The sequence below is a fragment of the Phyllostomus hastatus genome, unplaced genomic scaffold, assembly GCF_019186645.2.
Source record: "Phyllostomus hastatus isolate PE091 unplaced genomic scaffold, TTU_PhHast_1.1 phas_contig_34, whole genome shotgun sequence".
Lineage (NCBI taxonomy): Eukaryota > Metazoa > Chordata > Mammalia > Chiroptera > Phyllostomidae > Phyllostomus > Phyllostomus hastatus.
Window position 1 is genome coordinate 60,825,028 of NW_025333857.1, and position 16,068 is coordinate 60,841,095.

The following is a 16,068-nucleotide window of genomic DNA, read 5'->3' on the forward strand; positions in this document are numbered from 1 at the left end:
TTCTAGGTTGGTTGGCTTTGCTAAGGCGATGGGTGTCCTGGGTGCATCTTCAGCCGTCACCAGAAGAAATTGCACTGGGGAGGAGACAGGAGTAGGGTGTGATTCCAGCACGTTCTCTCTCCTCTTGGCACGGTTCACCAAGCAAACACTTTTGAGCATCTTTTCTGCCCGGCGCTGATGAGACAGGAAAGAAGAGCAGGGCGCGATCCTTGCCCTCTCGTGGCTCAGCGTCCGGTGGAGGAAGCAGGCGGGGGATGAGTGATTGCAGGAGAGTGTGGTAAGTGCAGACTGCGCCCAGCCCAGGGGAGCTGGGGGCGGCCAGGACAGCCTGAGGGTGGGAGAACAGTGTTGGGTGAGAGGGGGAAGGGCGTTCTGGGCAGTGGTTACCGCACATACGGAGGTTCCAAAGCATGCAGGATATGCTCGGCGGCTTGAGCGCAGCTGGAGGGCAGGCAGGGCACAGACCCACACGCGGTGGATGGGGAGCAGCCTCCCTGTCCGTCTCAGGGGAGCCATTGCCACTCAGCTTCAGCTGAGCATGGTGGAACGTAGGCACAGCGTGGCTGGATCTTTTGTTTTTTTCTTTTAAGAGAAGCTGTAAACCTGGAGTATTATGTAAAATTTCCTAAATTTCGAATTATGGCAACTAATAGAAAAAAATATTTAAATATGTCCTAATCCAACCTTTCGAGGCCACATTTGTGAAACCTATTTAGGGGATGGAGAGCAAATGAGGATGGAGAGGGACTCGGGGCCCCCTGACCTGGCCCTGACTGTGGCCCTTCCACTGCCAACGTCAGGAAAGAGAGTTTGGCCTTGAATTTGGAAACGGAGTCCAGGTGACTCTGGAGAAGATCTTTTCCTGACCTGACTTTACTGTGACTCAGGGAGTGGGAGTCAAAATGGTTTTAGATTTTTTTCCCCTTGTAACTTTTTTTTTGTCTTACTAAATCTGGGTGGGGAGTGTGATGGTGATGGTTGGAGCTGGTTTGCCTCTTCAGAACCTCCAGCCCTCTCCGCCCCCGCCTGGGACAGCTCCGGTTCTCTGTGGGGTTTCTGCCCTTCCCACCGTCAGGGAGGACAGGGAGGGGGCCGATGAATATGCTCTCAGCCCTAAACCAGCCCCCAGAGCCATGAATGCTCATCTTTCCCCAATATAGGTGAATGCATATTTTATTTAAATGTTTTTGTTTTTAAATACATAATGCAGAGGTGGCCAATAGATGTATAATGCTAGCCCTATATAGCTTTAAATTTTGTAGTAGCCACAATGAAACAGGACAAAGAAGCAGGTGAAATGAATGTTAATAGTATATTTAACCCAGCATCTCCAAGATGTTATGACTTCATGTAATCTATAGAAAAATTCTCAAGCTATTATACTCTTTATTGTGTATCAAGTCTTTGAAACTGAGGTGTATTTTCCATAGACGGCGCACCTCAGTTTGGACTGGCCGCATTTCAAATGCTCAGTAGCCACACGTGGCCAGCGGCAGCCGTGTTGGGCAGTGTGGCTAGAACAGGTGAGCAGAAGTGGTAATCCCCCAGGTACAAGAGAGTACAGCGTAGACCCCCTTTTCCGTGGTTTGGCTTTCTGTGGTTTCAGTTACCCGTGGTCAACCACGGTTTGAGAATATTAAACTGAAACTTCCAGAGATAAACAGTCATAGGTTTTAAATTCTATTCTGTTTTGAGTAGTGTGATGAAATCCCATGCCGTCCCGCTCCATCCCGCCTGGGACATGAATCCCCCCTTTGCCCCCATTGCGTGTGCAGTACAGTAAGATGTTTTGAGAGAGAGAGACCACATTCACATAATCTTAATCACAGCATATTGTTACAACCGTTCTGTTTTGTTACTACTCACTGTTAACCTCTTACGGTGTCTGATTTGTAAATTGGACTTCGTCATAGGTAGATGTGTACAGGAAAACACGTAGTATTTACAGGGTTCCATGCTACCCGTGGTTTCGGGCATCTGCTGGGGTCTCAGAACGTGTCTGCTGTGGGCAAGGGGAGACTGCCATATGCAGGCCAGTCTCGAACCAGTTGTTGAAAAGGACACATCTGGTCATGCCTCTCCCCTGCCTGCGCCTTGGTCAGCTCCACTGTCCTCAGGATGGAGTCTGCTGGCTCTGTCGCCTCTCCAGCCCCATCTCACACCCTCCCTCCCTCTGCACCACCAGGCTGACCTTCTCTTTCCTCCTCAGACACAGCAAGCACCTTCCAGCCTCTGAAACCTCATGTAGCTGTTCCCATGGGCCCCCACCCCCCTACCCCTTCCCTTTGCTTGGCTTATGCCAAACTATTTCTCAGGTTAAATACTAATTTTTCAGAGAGGTCTTTCCTGGTCCCCCTGCCGGCTACTGAAGACTAGATTATTTTAACATTGGATGCTGTCATGCGGGGGAAAAGGGGCCTCTTTCTTCTCGGCACCTACCTCTATTACAAGTATCTAGTTATCAGTGAGGTAATTGGCTGGCGTTTCGTGACCCATGAGGGGATGTGCTCCAGGAATGCGAGGCCATGAATGCTTTGTTTGCCTGTTTTATCCACAGTGGCTCTTAGAGTGGCTGCAGAAAATAGATGATCAATAAATGCGAGATGAATGATGCAGGGCTGAGATTCAGTCTCACAGAGTAACCAGGGCCCATGGGAACCCCAGAGGGCTCACACCCCAAACAGTGAGGCCCGGGGCTCGGCCCCTGTGGCCCGTGCTGGATCTCCTGCTTTTTCATGAGCAGGGCCAGCCTCTCCCTGTTTCTCTCTTGACTGGCTTCAGTTGCCTGTAAATTATATTTTTGGTGGCTGTTAATAAAAATATAGGGCTGAGGGAAAAAAAAAGACTTCTCCTAATAGAATTTTATTAAATGGCACTAGTTTAAAAATGTCTCGTAAAAAGTTAATTAATTTGGGATTTGGGGATGAAAGGCGTGATATAAATGTCAGTTATTATTATTACAATTTCAGCCTCACGCTCATGCTCTTGATCCAGCCCCTGATCTGGAGTTTCTCCTGCAGCCGGGGACTGGCAGCTCTGCTGAAATGCCAGAGGCAGGTTTGAGCTTTGGGGATCCATCAGGGACAGAGGGGACGTGGCCAAGGTAGGCTGTCCTGCCTCTTCATCTAGGATAACTCGAGGCCTTGAGAGCTAATGCCGCTGACTCAGGGCTGGAAGCTGTTCCGAGCAGGATGGTCCTGGGCACCCTGGGGAGCTCTGGTCGAAGCAGCTTTGAACATGAAGGTCACGTGCCTAGCCTGAGTCCGGTCCCGGAACCCAGGGATGGATGGGCTCCGAGAGATTAGAACCCACTCTCATTTAACAGAGAGAGAGAAACTGAATTTGAAGAAGGGTGGTGGCATGCCTAACCCAAGATCACATAGCAGGTTAATTAAATTTATGGAGAAAAAGGCAAAGAAAGCAATTAGTGAAGTGGGGGAAACCTTCCAAAAAAAGAGAGATTCAGGCAATTTATAGATGACAAGTCGAGAAACTGTTTTCCAAGGAAATAGGGAGTCCTGGGACTTCGTGCAAGTTCGCAGAGACAGGCAGCCCTTTGCACCTCCAGGACGTCCCACCTTCATGTCCCTGACTGCAGACCTGACCCGGTGTGTAATTACTTGTGAGAGGTGGGGGGCAAGCTGGGATGTTAATCATCCCCACAGCGCTTTCGTCTCTATGCCAATTATGGGCCGAGGAGCAAGGATCTGTGCGTGTCAGTTTCCTCGTCCTGGACTTGGGGTATGAAAATACCCCCTGCAGGGGCATGATGGGAACCAGGTGGGTGGGAGAGTGCGCGCTTGTGTGCCGTGGAAACGATCGCGGGGGGGTCCTGTGCACTTGGACCTATCTGAACTCACTGAGCTGAAAGGGAGGCCAGCGTGTGGTTGTCAGAGGAACCTTACTGGACGCCTCTTCCCACCAGGAATCCCCGGGATTCCTGACCGGGCGCTGCTTGTTTCCAGTGATAGGGCTCACCCACTCCTTCTCTGCGGCCCATTCATTCCGTTTTGCGTGGCTCTGGGAAAGCCTGCTTCCTCCTAACTGTCCATGCTCTATAATCCTGGTTCCGTGGTGAGGATTCATCGATGGCGTCTCTCCGCTCCCCTTCCAAGTGGAGGCTTGCCATTTTCCCACGCCGCCCTTCACATTTATTGTGTAGGTGGAGAGCCTGGTTCAGAGGAGCGGCTCGGGGAGGGTTTGTGGAAGGAAGCAAGCAAGCAAGCAAGCAAGCCCGTGCCCATTGGCTCTCCTGAAAAAGGATCTGCCCAGGGGCCTGTTAGTGAGTCTGTACTCACTCACTGGTTGGTTGGGATTGTCCAGGGAACTGAACTTGGGAATCAGATGAAGCCGAATTTGAACCTGGGCTCCTCCCCTTGTACAAGATAACTTTGTCTCAGTAATTCTGTTTCCTCCTCTGGAGGGTTGTTGAGATGTGGGATACTAACTACCCCGTAGCGTTATGGGAAGGGTTAAACCAGGCGATGTGTGTGAAGTACCTCCCACACCGCTGTGCACACAGTGGACGCTCACGTGGGGCGAGAGATGGTAGCGCACGTGACGTTGAAGTGATTTCCTCGGGACCTCATCTTGGCCGTCCCCGGTAGCTAGTTCTTTGAAGTGTCCTATTACTTAAATCCCCAAAGTCCAACACAGGGCTTGGCACATAGTCTCCTTCGAGAAGCTTCCAATTCCTGTGGCCACATGCCTCCTCTGATTATCAGGTGAACTGAGCTGATTGGAATGGAGAGTTCCAGCCTGTGTTTGGAAGCGCAGGGCCAGGCCCTTGGGAAACCCTGTTTGGGGCCAGGCCTTCCACGTCTCCCTGGCTGCTTTCTGCAGCTGCACTGCCCTGATGTGGGAGCTTCTGAGCAAGTACGAGGTCTCCCCACCTTTTAGACTGTGAAAACAGCTAATAATTATCTTGAGTACAAAACAAATGCCACAGTTCTATTTTTATGTTTTATTGTAAATGAAACTGTTACTCTCCAGCCTCCGCCCCCTCCCCTAAAGAACACCACAGTGGCCTCAGACTCCTGAAGGCCTTTGAATCGAATCCCCGGAAGAGTGGGGGCGGTGGGAGAAGGGCGAGCCTAGAACATCCCCTTGGTCATCATCTTGTTGCTCCTGGCAAAGGGTATCTGAACGGCAGCCTGTTCTCTTCCTGGTCGATGGCAGAGCCGGGCAGATCGCGTGGAAGGAGATGCCGCCGCCGCTCCGGGAACAGAGCAGCCGCCCCCACCCCTCGTCTTTATTGGATTTCAATGAGTCTCTCCGCTCTGGGTCATATGTGCAGCGCAACCTCATAAATGGCGCGGTGGAATTTTTGCTTTCTTTGTACTGAGGGCTTCAAGCACACTCCACCACCATTGTCAGCCTTGAGTGGAGAAAATGCAGAAAACCTAGCAGAACTCGTTTCTCTCAGGCTGCCCTGGGACTTGGAATATGTCTGTTCCACTGAGAGGCGTGGGCTGGGGTGGAGGGGTGGGGTGGTGCGGGAGAAAAGGAGAGACTGCCTTTCCAAACTCCGTGGCCCCTGAGTGGCTCTTTTCCTGGAAATTCAAATCCTCACACTTTTCCGTGGGATGTTTCAGGGCCCTAAAAGAGGATTGCTGGACCTCACAACTTTGCAGTTGTCAGATTGGAGGAGGGATCCCAGGAGGTATGTGGCTGTGGGAATTGGAAGTTTCTAGAAGGACTGCGGAGTCCCTCTCCTCCGACCCTGAAGCTAATAAGATGTTTCAGACCAAAAATTACTGGGTTAAAAGGACACACGTCATTTCATCAGACCCACCTGGTGGTTGCCAGTTAAGGGCTTACTCTGTGTGCCAGGCATCCCTCCACACAGTTTTGAGTGCCCACTGTGTGCCAGCATAGTGCTGGGAGCCAGCTGTGCTGGGGTGAGCAGGTGGCAGCCCCTGGCATCATGGCAGTTACAGGTGCCAAGGCTTCAGCGGGAAGTTCCCTCCTACAGGTGAGGTGTGGACACAGGGTCACATCTTTCTGATGATGTTATCTCTGCACTTAGCAGCTCGGTAGGGAAGCTTCCTGCTTTCCCACACTTTGGAACTTGAAGTGCTAGGATCCGTTTTCCGTCTTCAACCCAAGAAGGGAAGCTGAAGGCCCATGGGGCAGCTGATCTCTGCCTATTTCCTCGACCTCAGAGTGGCGGAGGTTGGGCTTGCATGTAGGTCCTCCTCCAGTCCGCCATTCAGATGTGCTGATGTGAGACGGGACAGTGCAGAAGGCGGCCCTGAAACAGAGCAAGGCCACTGCGGTGACCATAATTGCCTATGAGATTGCCTTGCGTTTCACTTCTGCGTTGGAGCTTCACATTTCCCACATGGAGGTAGCTTTTGGTTACTGCAAATTGCTACCTGTAATTGGAAAAAAGTAATTAGAGAAGAGCGTTTCCTCGCCGCCCAGATACGAGGGCTGGGTCTTCAGGGTGGATGTCCCATGTAACTCAGGGGGTCAGTGAGGTGGCTGGGGGGCGAGAGGGTCCTCTGATGTGAAGGAAGCATTTCTCTCCCTTCCCGTCTTTCCAGATTCCTTAGACCCCTTTGCTCTCCGTAGTCTGGAGACAGGAGGTGTTTGTACAGCCACTCAAAGGCATTTGCTTCTTCCTCATCCCGGTTCCTTTGGGTCCCCACCCCAAGCCCTTCCAGCTTGAATGCCTCTGCCGTCAAGGTGCTCACTATCTCGCAGATGTCCTCCTGCCCTGGAGGAGAATGTTCCTCTTCACTCTGAGCTGCCTCCCTCTAATTACTGTCCCCAGAGCTGTGTGCTCCCCCTGCACAGAGCCACCCTCCCAGAGGGACGGGCGGACCTCTGGCCCCACGCAGCACAGCTCTGTTCGCTGCTACCGCGCTCCCTCAGCCTGGGAGCATCTAGCCCGACCATGTATAAGTGTGTCACTGCCAATAATAGTGCAAAGGCTCCAAATCCGAGGGCCTTCTAGGATCCTTCCCTGATTAATTAGGTCAGCGTCTCCAAAATCAATTTCCAGCAAAGTCGCGCCGCCTGGAAGCGCCGTTCCCCGCCCGGCTAGTTGGCGGGGACGCGATTCCCTGGCCTCTGGCACAGTTCAGGCCTCGTCTCTACCTGAGAAGAAAGTCACATTACACATCTCTTCTGTGATTATCCTGACTTTTTATTTTATATGCCCTCCCCCTCAAATCTTCTATTAAACCCCCGTAGATCCTGCTTCAAACAGGCAATTAAACTAACAACGTAATTATATCCCTCAACGCTAATTGTAACTGGTTTAGGGGAAAAACAAAGAGGAAGAGGCTTCAAAATCTCTGGAAACTAAAAGCAGCTGATGTGGTTCCCAGGTAGGTCTTGTCCCGGTGCAGTTCTGTGAGAGCCCTGGCCACCGGGGGCTGGTGTCCTTGTCCGCCCAGCTGTGGGGTTGGCCCAGGTCACCCTCAGGCCAGCCTTGGGCCTGTGTCCACTCTCTCGCGCATGTGCTCACGGCACCCCTGTACCTGCCCTCCTCTGGTTTTCTGTCTCTCACTCTTCTTTGTCTCCATTGCAAAACACGTCTATCCTCTGAGAAAAGAATGAATAGGCGAGGAAGTTGAAGGTGTTGGAGAAAACTGCATTTCTTCCAGTTCTTGTCAACTCTGCATCATCCGCCATAGCCATGGGCTGCTGGACCATGGGACTCTCCCCTGGGGAGGCTGGCGGAGGCAGGGCAGAGCTGGTCCTGGCCCTGGCCCCAGGGTGTTAGCCTGTGTGTGAGAAGGATGCTTCAGGAAGACATCTCTTGCCATCTCATGTATGCTCAGCGTTTCCCAGGGCTCTTCTCTGGACAGGCCCTGTGTTCAGTGAACAAGCTCTGGACCCTGCCTGGAGGCTGCCCGTGGGCCAAGGAAGGAGGCAGGTGGGTAGGAAGTTGAGCAGTGGGACCATTGGGAAGAGTGGGCATCAAAGGAGGTCCAACTCTGCCTTGGGCGGCCAGGGGGGAGATGGGAGGTGGGGTAGGACAGAGCACAACGGATGCCGAGAAGTTTCCTGGTAGCAGTGACGTCTAAGATAAGACTTGGCTGAAGGGTGGGGAGGAGAGTCAGCTAGGCTGTGAGTGAGCAGCAGGTGCAGGAGCCCTGGTGTGGCTGGAGCATTCGGCGCAAGGACTGTGTTGGTGGCAGCTGGGAAGGAGTGTGCATTTTACCTCCACAGGAGGAGGGCACTCTGTGAAGGGCTTCAGGAGGGGGGATGACAGGGTCAGACTTCTGTGGCTGCAGCTGAGGGGGTGGGGCCACTGTTGGATTGGAGGGCTTTGCATGGAGGCTGGAAGGCCCGGTAGGAGGTTTTTGAAGGAAACCTGGGCAGTTTTTCTTGAGTGCTGACTGCCAGCCTGTCTCCCTGCCGTGATGGGGATGGACTAGCTGTGTGACTCCGAGGTGTGTGACTTCTGTGAGCCTCCCTTTCCTTACCAATTAAAGTGAAGGTAGTCTTGGTTACCTTTCCATGTTATAGGGGGCAGGGAACATATCAGAAATATCTGCGTCTGTGAAGGTTCTAGCTTCATGCTGGACATACAGTAGACATCACAGCGGTGCTTTTGAATAGGGAGCATGTACCGGGATGGCCTGGGACACTCCTTCCAAAACATACATACCTCTCTCCGGTGGGCTGCGGCGTTTCCAGAGGAGGGGTCTCAGGTGCCTACACTGTATGGATGGGCTCCTCTTGGGCACCCTGGCAGTACGTGGTCACTTATGCATTATGTCTTTGCCCATTTTTGGTGTCCAGTTCTGAGCCTTGGCCTCAGACCTCAGAGCAAGTGTGGGTCTGTGCCATTTTCCTTGTCTCAGAAGCCGGGTTCCCCAGCACAGTGACGATTGAACGTGCAGACGATGTTGCCCTCAGGGTGGGTGTAGCTCAGGTTGCCACCGTGGAAGCCCATGAACTTGGGATCCCACTTCCTTTTGGCAAAGGTTTTCAGGCTTTCGTGGCACCCGGTTTGGTCCAGGTATTCTGTCCCTGGGTTTGACGTTTTCATTAAAATTTCCATTAACTGGTTTTTTTTCCATTTTTTTTAAGCCAGTGAGCAATTTATAGATTCATTAACTTTTTACTACACTTGTGAAGCCAGGAAGAGGGGAATAAAGGAAATGAAATATTTGGTCCACAACGTTTCACTAAAAGATGGTGGCCTTTAAATATGGAGGATGAAAGGCTGGGTAAATGGGGCTGGTCTGAAGAAGTGTGAGGAAGGTCAGGGCTCTTCTAGAAGGATCCAGAACTGGAATATCCTGGTAAGGAACAGCACATTTTTCATCCTCCTATCCCCTTCCGCTTCCCCTTCCCCCACCACAGCAGATCCATCCTTTTGCTTGGAGCCACTGATGACTTTCGTACCCAGAGGGCTTCCCATCCTTTGGTGACACAGTTCCCCTGGGGAGCTCACTGCCTCTAGGCATACCGCGTGCCTCTGAGCATAGGTAGTTCTTTCTAGTGTGGCGCAGTGGGACTACTACGCATCTCTCTCTCATTTCCTTTCCTTTTTGGGGGGGGAGTGAGGTGTGGCCCAGTGGTTGGTATGGCACACACAGGCTTTGGGGCCAGACAGGCTTGGGTACTAATACGAGCCCTGTTCCTTACTAGCTGTGTGATTTGGGGCAAGGAAAGTTGACCTCCCTGAGCCTCAGTGTGTGTATGTCTGACATCACCGAAGCATTGGGAACTCTGGGAGGGCTCAGGGAGGTGGCAGCAGTATTCCTCAGCACGCAGTGAAGTGGTGAGGGTAGGGTGAGGTGGTCCCCTAAAGACGCCCCACCTGCATCCGCACCCCAGACTGTGCCGTGCGGCCGGGCCGCCCACCTCCAAGTGTTCCCACTCGGGTTCAGTTCCCGGCGGTGTGCATCACTTCGCCTCTCAGGACCTCAGGTCAGTTTCCCCACTCGTAAAGGAGATGAATAGTTCCTAGTTAATGAGGATGTTGGGTGAGTTCAAACACATTTAATGAACCTTTTATGTCACCGGCACGTACTAGTATCTCGGTACACTCTGGCAGTCTATAGTGTTTGTGGTCTGTTGTATTAAGAAGGCTACAGGCTTAAAGATCATCTTCCCCAAGAGCCTCCTGGAAAATCTCAGTGCTGGAAGGTAGTCTCAAGGTCAGCTTGTTCTGCTCCCAGGTGGACTTTGAACGCCCAGGGTGCTGAACTTCCCAGTGGATGCTGTGTCCCTGGGTCCAGCCACCATGTCAGGTGGCTGCCTTCTCGAGGACAGACGGGAAGTACATGTTGCGTAGAGTCACAGGTCTTCGGTCTGGAGAAGGATGTCATCCCAGGAAGTCACCTTGTCCCCAGACCTGCCTGTGGAGATGGATGGGCAGCATGTGGAAGCTATAGTGAGTTTCCCCTCAGAAAGTAGTAATGATAGAAAGCTAAGCAGGAAGGAGGGGAAAACGTCATGCATTTTTGAGCCACCCAGGGCATGCGCTTTTGGGGGTAGTCTATATGTGCATGTAAAATTATACACGTACGTAGTTTTGATTCTGTTCTTGTCATTCATGTTAGCACTTTTCAGGTAGCTCTCCACCATCTGTGAGCACCCCTTCTCATGGCTTTGTAAGTAGACGCTTGTTGACATTGGTGTGCGTATGGTTAGTTCCCCGGTTTTCACTGTAAATAATACAGTGAACATCTGTGTGCATGGATCCGTCTCCTTCCTTCGTGTGGTAGTCGTCAAGTTTGTTCCTCAGAGTGGATTCCTAGGTCAGAGGACGTGCGAGTTAGTAGGTCTGTTGTGATAGTGCCAGCTTAAAATTGTAGAAAGGTGGCAGTGGGTGTGGCAGCTGGGGGCACATGGTGGCTTTGGAGATCGTTGTAGAAGAACTCCTTTTGGGAGAGTTGACATGGCGGAATGCCGCCTTCTCATCCTCTGTCGTAGCTGCGTTGGTGGCTGCTGACTTGTTGTGTTTGCATAAGGACTTGGGGTCAAGCAATGAGCTGGTGGCTAGAGTGTTGCTTTGTACGCACGTGCCCAGCCTAAAACACGTATTCAGTGCCTCTGGTTGCAGAGCCCACGCTGGGCCTGACAAAGGAGCTGGAAGACTAAGGCCCATGAAAAGGACTTGAAGATTGTGTGTAAATGTATATGACCTTGAACGCATTCCCTCCACTCGGAGTTTTTATTCTCCCTCCGTACAGTAGGCCTTCTGGCTCAGAAGCCCATGTATCAGTGAGACGGTACTGGGCTTTGTGCACTGAAGGTGTGGTCCGTGAAGTCGGGAAGGGAGAGTCTAGCCTAGTTTTGAGTGACGCGTGGGGGGTTGCCAGGTACAGCCAGGGGAGGTCAGTGCTTTGGACAGACTTCTGAGAAGTCTATAATGTCTTCATGTGTCCCCTTCTTAACCGTTACGTCATTTGGCTTTCTATAATTTCCCGGTTTTAATTAAATGTGGGCATTTTCCATATTCTGCTTTGGCTGTGAAGTGTGCTAGCTGTTGAGCTTGTGGTCGGCTGACTTTGAAGTGGGTTTTACGGCGACGGAGAAGCAACAACGCTAACCGGGAAGACCGCGGTAGCCATTGCTTGTACAGCACTTGGTCCGTGCCAGGCTCTCTTCTGAGTGCCTCACGTTTATTAACTCTTTTTATCACTTAATGATTTCATTAAATCGACTCAGTTCATGAAAGAGAAGCAAGACCTGGGGTCTTGGAAAGGGAGACTGGAGCCAGGGGAGGGAAAGCACTCAGTATTTGTCTTGGAAGAAGCCCTGGGTCTGCCTCGCACCCCTGCCAGCATCTAGTGACTTGGGGCAAAGTCACTTAACCTCTGTTCCCTCCCCTCTGAGATGGAAATCATGACACCTGCCTCGTAAAGAATTAAACGGAGTACTGGGTGTGAAAGTCCCGTCAATCACTGAACAAACGTGGGGCATTAGTAGAATGTGTTATTCCTACCTCACCTTACGCTAAGCTCTGGGAACCAGGGTCATCTTCCCCTTTAAGGATGCTGTGTAGATGCTCTCAGTGTGTTGGGCCATGTGGCGGGCACTGGGGAATCCAGAGGCATGCCCCCCCCCCAACCCCCCCCCCAACCCCCCCCCCACACTCCCGAGGGAAGATGTATGGTCCAGCTGGGAAGACAGGTCATAAAAAGATGACAGAGTGGACCAGCTGGTTGATCAATACCATTTGAATGGTCCAGGCAATAAGTGCTTTAAGAAAACAGGGAGGGGGAGGAGATGGGCCATATGGTTTGGGGGAGGGGCATGGAGCCTTCAGGGAAGGGAAAGCGCCCTTTCTTTCTTTGCAGAATGTAGTTCAAAACCAAGCCTTCCACCACAGCCGGGACAAAGACGTTTACAGGGTTGAGGCTATGCCTTGTGGGGCATGAACGCTCTTGTCTTTTATGATACGGCTCATAAAACAGTGCCGTAAAGCTCTGGCGTGAATCTGGAATCGTGGCTCTGAAGGTGGGAAGTTCTGGGGCCCTAGGAGTGCTCTCCCCACAGCCGGCCCAGCTGGCATCAGGCCTTGGCACCACAGAGCCTCCGCGCCCGGTCCTGATGAACGCAGTGTTCCAGACGAGGTTGGGAGGTGCTTCTACAGGAGCCACTGGGAGCTCGGGTCTTCTGAGTGACGGCTTAGGGGCAACCGGCCTTCCACATGATGAGTTCCTGCAAAGGCTGGAAGTAAAAATAAGCTGGCAGGCCTTCCAAGCATCCCGTGTGTTGGGAGATGGGCAGGTTGGCCAGGCTTCCATTTCTCAGACTGCCAGGGCTCTTTTGGCCGAGTTGTCATTCTACTGGGCAGTGTGGAAGAAGGTGAGAGGCCTCTGAGGAAGTTCCAGTCCACACGGGGAAGCCGGACTCAGGCGGATACCTCGGTGAGCTGTGCAGGACACTGCCATCGAGGGGGTGCAGCTCTCCGGGGCTTTCCTGATCTGAGGTGGTCCCCTGTCGGTCTGACCTCTCTCGGCCCCACCCCTGCTTTCCCCTCCCGTGTTCTGTATTACAGGGAACTGCATTTCCCAGGTGCCCCTGTTCTCTGGACTCTGAGTGGTTGAGGCAGAAGGATGCACAGTAGGCCTGTTGGAAGGTGGGAAGAAGGGAAAAGCCCAAGGTATTTCTCCCCCCTCATTCTGTGGCTCTTCCATGATGTCCTGTGTTGCTCCAGCCCCTCTGTGATCCATTCCCCTTGGGCAGCCCTCGCTGAACAGCTCCAACTTCTGGTAGCACCATCTCTTCTTCCCTTCCCCTCCCCAGGCCTACTAGGTGGCTGTGGCAGCTTCCTCCTATGCGAGTCCTTGGTTGTCTTTCTGTTCCCTGTTTGACTTCTCAGCCCATTCCTCACCTGTGTGCTCACATCCCTCTATTAAACTGCCTCATTTTAAAGACCTGGAGTGGCTTCTATTTTTCTGATGCAGACTGGGTAGGACGTACCACCCTTGTCAGGCCCCTTAGGACATTCGGCTGTTCCCGGCCTGAGTAGCTCCAGGGAAGCCCTGGTAAGATCAAGAATGCCCTGATAAATTCAGAGTACCAGATTTTTTTCCCCCCTGAAAAGAAAACAGAATTATAAAATAATTTCAGAATAGTCTGACTGTCTAGATTTCTCAGCAGGTACCCATTGGGATGTGTAGAATTACAGTCTTTCTTTTCTTCATGGGCCTTTTATTTTGTAGGAAAATGGGTGACTCCTTCCTTTCCAGCTGCGAGAAGAACTATTTTGATTTTTTTAAAAATTCATGCAGTCATTCACCCCCCTCCCCCACTTGCCTGGGCTGTTGATCTTGTGATGTATTTATAGAGATTGTGGTTGGCTGACCAGGAGTTATTTTGCAATAGGAATTTGTAAGATTTCTGCTTTGGGCATGTGTGGCAGAGTTTTCTTTTTTAAAAATGAAAAAAAAATCCTTCTTAGAACATCTACTTTGCCCTTCCATAATAATTTCCCTTTCAAACCAAAGTGAGCCCCGTGTTTTATACTTAAGTTTTCTTCTGTGTGTATTTGTCTCTGGTCTTCTCTCTCCTTGGAGATCTCTTTGCTCTGAATTTTAAAAGGCCACAGCTCCTCCTTCCTAAGGAATGTTTTTTGCAAAGGAGCATGCAGTGACCAGAAAAAGAGTGCTGTGGGGTCAGGAGACCTCAGTGTCTCTATCTGTAAGAGGGGGGCATTGGACTAGATTAGAGGGGGCTAGCATGCTGCCATCCCCAGCTTTACGGTGCTCACTGCAGACATCAATAATTGATCCCAGGGCTTTTCCTAGCTGAGCCCTGATGTGGCCCCAGAGTCCTCAGCACATTGTCCGGGGCAGCCTCTTGATTAGAATGGGCATTGAAAATGAAACCTGTGTGTGGTTCTTGGATGTGAGGATTTCCTAGACCTCATTTGCCACCGTGGTTCTTTCAGGCTATTGTTCCTTTAGGTTTTCAACTAGTTGGCCTTTGTGAAGCCCCTTTCACATGCAGCACAACCTTGGGTGCTGTGGAGCCACCACCGAGGAGCTGTTCACAAAGAGCTGGCCCTGCTTCTTGAGCTTGCAGTTGGGTTGGGAGCAAGGCTGCAGAGAGCAGCGGTGCCCGCAGGTGGTGTCCTCACTGCCACACCCTTGGACTTCGAGGAGGTTGTCCCTGGGTTCGGGGAAGCCTTTCTGGAGCAGGGCCTGGGATCCAGCCGCAGTCCAGGCAGGGGGACAGCATGAGCGCAGACAGACATAACGGAATCGACGGGTTTCTGAACTTGGAGGGTCCTCGGGGTCCATCTGGTCCACATCCTTCGTTTTTATTTTTGCTAGGGAAACTGCGGCTCAGAATAAAATAGGCACTTGCCTGAAGGTAGGTAAAGGATATAGCGAAAGTTTAATAAATGGTAATTTTTATAGTGCCTTCACCACGTGCCAAGCGTTATTTTGAGAGCTTTCCATCTGTTAACTAATTTAATCCTAAGTAACCTTGTGAGGTGTGTGCTATTATTATCCCCATTCCACAGGTGAGGAAATGGTCAGAGGCTTAAGTGACTCTCCCCCCGAGTCACAGGGCACATCAGTTGTCAGTCGTGGAGGCAGGGTTTGAACCTGGCCAGCCCCATCCCAGGTTCTGCTCCAGTGAATCCTGCTGGAGGGACCAAGGTATCCGGCTGGTTCTTGAATGGGTTAATTTGACTCACCACCATCCATATAATTGTGATACCACTCAGATCTGTGGCTCTTGTAGTGTCGTTAGCACTAACCAAGAACATGATGGACTTTCAGCCTTTTCATCCACCCGAGTGCTGTGGTTTTGCGGGCTTTTCCCTCATTTCACCTGAGAAAGGTGATTGGACTTGAGTCAAGCCACCGAGCTCTGAGTGGCCCAGACAGAACTTGAACTCAGGTCTGCCCGACTCCACATGTCCCAGGTGGAGGGTTTCTGAGGGGCTGTCAGTCTGGCAGCCTCGTTGGACAGAAGGACAGATGGAGGGCCAGAGGTAGCCTCTGCCAGCAGTCAGGGGAAGGGGTCTCCTGGCCAGGGGGCTGCTGGTCTTCCCCGGAGGCTGTCCCGACACTGCGACGTCACCTTGGCCAGGTCAGAGGAGCCCTTCACTTCGTCCCTTGAAGAGGTTTGAGCAGCAGCTTTTTCCCCTCACTCCCTTACTTAAAAAATACCTAAGGGGGTGGGTGACTTTTAAAAACGCTGTCCCCCAGTTCTGGGTTCACTAATTTGGAGCTTGTAAAACTCTATAAACCTATTTATAATAGGGTTTTTTCCCCCATGGAGCAAAAAAAGTTTCCCTTCTTTTTTTAGCACCCCCCCCCCACTTCCTGCTGATCTGAGGCGAATATTTATCATGTATTTAATGAGTAATCTGAGTCTTGGCTTGGTGGGGCTGTACCAGGACATGGTTTATGGCTGATCTGGTTTTAACTCGCTCCAGGCGGTTTTCCCTGGAGTTTTCTGTAAAATCATAAACCTGGAGAGAGAATTTTTGTGGAATTCAGTCACATGACTTGCTCTTTTGTAAATTGAGAGATTAACTGTGTGACTGTGAAGAACTGGGGCATTTTTCTTTTTTCTTTACTTTCTTTCTTTCTTTTTTTTTTTTAAAGAAAACAAACAGAGCAGCAT

At 51.5% G+C, this 16,068-nt stretch overlaps 1 protein-coding gene across 13 annotated transcripts in view; it reads left to right on the plus strand.

Moving 5' to 3' along the window:
• The window catches only part of ZNF618 (zinc finger protein 618), a 164,643-nt gene that overhangs the window by 68,867 nt on the left and 79,708 nt on the right, over positions 1-16,068 (plus strand). Inside the window, exon 1 of one of the 13 annotated variants that reach the window (XM_045840112.1) lies at positions 176-277. The exons of the other annotated variants lie outside the window; for them this stretch is intronic. The gene's annotated coding sequence lies outside the window, so the exon portion shown is untranslated. Of the gene's footprint in view, positions 1-175; positions 278-16,068 lie in introns of those variants that run through there. 13 annotated transcript variants of the gene reach the window in all.